Raw genomic sequence first — 3,485 nt, forward strand, 5'->3', positions numbered from 1 at the left:
CGTGATCACAGAGTGGAAAGGAGAGCTCCTTGTAACGCGCCAACGAGCTGTCCGGCCTCTGCTGGACATCCTCCGAGAGGGCCCAGGACACTCTGGGACAGCGCCAGCTCGTAGAGGCAAGAGTCCACCCCACTCACTGGACAGAGGAAGCCAGAGTGCTTCAGCTAAGACACTAACGAGTCTAGATTTGAACCCGTCTTCTGTCTACACACCCAGCAGTGCCCGTAGGCAGAAGGGCACCTACTCACCATGTCCCCGCTGGGATCACAGGAGATGGAAGAGCCATGGCCCCCACTGTCCTGGGGGAGCTCTGGGAATGGCCTGGCAGAGGAGACTCGAGGAAGAAGGCCCAAGGAAGTATCTGCTCCTTCAAAGCTATGCTATGGGCACACAGAAGGTGCTTACTAATTGCTATTTGAATAGAAATGCAACAATAGTGACAGGCTGAGGCCAAGAGTGGAGCCTAACATATCAAAAAGAACAGAGATTTACAGCGTGCCAAGGGAAGGAGCAGCTAGGTAAGGCCCTGGGGTCAGGAAGACCTGAGTTCAAATCCAGCCTCAGACACTCACTAGCCATGGGACCCTGGGCGAGTCACTTGACCCTGTGTGCCTTAGTTTACTCATCTATAAAACGAGCTGGAGAAAGAAATGACAAACCAGTTCGGTATCTTTGCCAAGAAAACCCAAATGGGGCCACCAAGAGATAGCCACAAGAAGTGTGGTCAGAGCTGGTGTCCTGAGGTCATGGGGAGTGAGGAGAATTGGGAGGGGTCATATGGTCCAAGGTTCCTGTATCTGAAGCTGGAAGGGACCTCAGAAGAGACCCTTCAGTCCCATTTCTGGTTTTACAGATGAAGAAACTGAAGCCTGGAAAGCTGAAGTTACCTGCCCAAGGTGTGGGATTTCTCTTCTTCTGTCTCTGTCCTTCCTCTTCCCTCCTCCCTCCCCCCTCCCCCCTCCTCCCTCCCCCCCCCCCCCTCTCTCCTCCCTCCTCCCTTCCTCCTTCCCTTCTCTCTCTTCCTCTTCTCTCTCCTCCTCTCTTTCTTCCCTCCTCCCTTCTCTGTCCTCCCTCTTCCCTCCTCTCTCCTTCCTCCCTCCTCCCTTCTCCCTCCTTCCTCCCTCCTCCCTCCCTTCTCTCTCCTCCTCTTCTCTCTCCTCCTCCTCTCTTTCTTCCCTCCTCCCTCTTCCCTCCTCCCTCTTCCCTCCTCCCTCCCTCCTCTCTCCTCCTCTTCTCTCTCCTCCTTCTCTCTTTTTTCCCTCCCTCCCACCTCTGCTGCTGAGATAACAAAACAAACTTGTTCAATGAGACACTCCAAGGCCGTGGGGAAGAGCAAGGCGCCCGGCCGGGCCAGTCGCTCCTGCCTGCCTGTGCTTTGGCCTGGCCTGGCCACCCCCCAGACCCTTCCCCTCCCCACCCCCAGCTCAGTGCCAGGGTTCTGCGGGAGGAAGGGACCCTGGTGCTCAGCCTTCCCGCCCTCGGCCATGAGGGGCTGGACTCCAGCCCCACTGATTTGGTGACTGGTGGAACTGACCAGCCTCCTCTGGCTGTCACCCACTGGACAGGCCGATAACGGAGAGCCGTGGGCCCTCCGGCCCCATGAATGCCCTCCTCCTGCGACTCCTAGCTCTGCGGCCCTCCCCTTCTAACGTACTCTCCTTGGCTCCCCATGGCTTGGATGCTCCCCCTGGCACTTGGAGCCTGGCCCATGTTTACTGCACAGCCCTCCCCTTCTGGCCTTCTCTGGGCCCACCAAAGCGCCCTCGCAGTGGCCACTGTCCGTGACAGTCCATCTCAGCCTCCATATCTTTTCCCAGGCTGGCCCTCGTGCCTGAAATGTCCTCCCTCTTCTCCTCCTCTGAGAATCGTTAGCTGCGCCAGGCATGTCATGGCTATGGGGACAGGTGGAGAAGCCAAAAGAGAGACAGACCTGCACTTGAGGTGCTTACATTCTGTTGAGGAAGAGAATACAAGACAGAGCCTCAGAGTTGTGGCGTAGGGAGCGTGAGTCACGCCCCATTGGCCTGGGCATTTTCTCCAAAGGGCCTTTCCGGGAGGAGCCCAGCCATCTAAGGAGGGGCCCTGGGGTGGACGAATTGTCCAGCTGGAGAATGGGGGGTAAGCCCAGAGAGTCAAGAGCTCTGACATCATTCCCCATATGCTGTTCTAAGGGCCCTCCCAGCTCTAACATTCCATGTTCTAAGGTCCCTCCCAGCTGTTATCTTCTCTGTTCAAAGGGCCCTCCCAGCCCTGGCATTCCATGTTCTAGGGTCCCTCCCAGCTTTCATTTTCTCTGTTCTAAGGGTCCTCCTAGCCCTGACATTCCATGTTCTAGGGTCCCTGCCAGCTCTCATCTCTGTTCTAAGGGTCCTCCCAGCCCTGGCATTCCATGGTCTAAGGGCCTTCCCAGCTCTCATCCTCTCTGTTCTAAGGGCCATCCCAGCCCTGATATGCACTGTTCTAAGGGCCCTTCCAGCTCTCACATTTTGCTCCATTTTCTATTTTCTCAGCACCACTGACCCCTTACACTTTCGGCTCTGACGTTATTCATTCCCTGTTCTGGTCTCCCTTCCTGAGCTTTGTCTCCTGCTCCTGCCAGCCCCCCTCCCTTCCTTGGACCAAATCCTACTGTCGCCATGGGAAAAGCTCAGTGCCCAGCATCATGCCCAGACCCATGACAGCCCTGCAATGTAGTCTGAGAGCCGTTGGGGCACCCCTCCCAGGGAATCCTGTATTTCAGGAGGAGCCCCAAGAGAAAGCAGCGGTGGTGCTGTTTCAGCCATGATGAGTGGCCATGCCATCAGATCACTCTGAGATCACAGAGTGCCCAAATGTCCAAGCTGAAAGGGCCTCTCATATCACAGGTCCCAGAACCAGGGGGATTAGCCCTGAGGTGGGCGTGGGGCACCTGGGTAGCATCAAGTCTAATCCTCTCATTTTACATATAAGGAAACTGAGGCCCAAAGCTGGTCAGGGACTTGTCCAAGATCACAGAGGAAGTGAGGGGCTAAATGCTCAGTGCCTCACCCAGGGTTCTTCCTCTGGGAAAGCGTGGTGAGGGAGACAGGTTCTCCCCACCCTTCCCAGTTCCCAGGCCTCTCCTGGCCCAGCTGATAGGAAGCCTGGACGCTGGCATAAAACCTCCCCTCCCCCAGACCAGCCTTTTCCTCTTCAGATACGTGGCCCCTCGGGCCTGGAACAAACCCAGAGAAAGGACCTAGATCACGGCGGGAGGTACATCGGGGCAGGTGCCAGCCCAGGCTGCCTCCTAATCCAACAAACGGTGAGATCACTCTGTCTGCCAGGGGAGGGCCTCCCAGGGCAGAGACAGGAAACCCTCCCCAAACAGAGCTGGGTTGCCTTTGAGGACCCACACCCAGTCCTAGACACACACACACACACACACACACACACTCACACATGCTCTCTCACATATACTCTTATGCACTCATACACACACACACACACTCTCATACACACTCACA

The sequence above is a fragment of the Vombatus ursinus genome, unplaced genomic scaffold (assembly GCF_900497805.2).
Source record: "Vombatus ursinus unplaced genomic scaffold, bare-nosed wombat genome assembly UNPS02014790.1, whole genome shotgun sequence".
Classification (NCBI taxonomy): Eukaryota; Metazoa; Chordata; class Mammalia; order Diprotodontia; family Vombatidae; genus Vombatus; species Vombatus ursinus.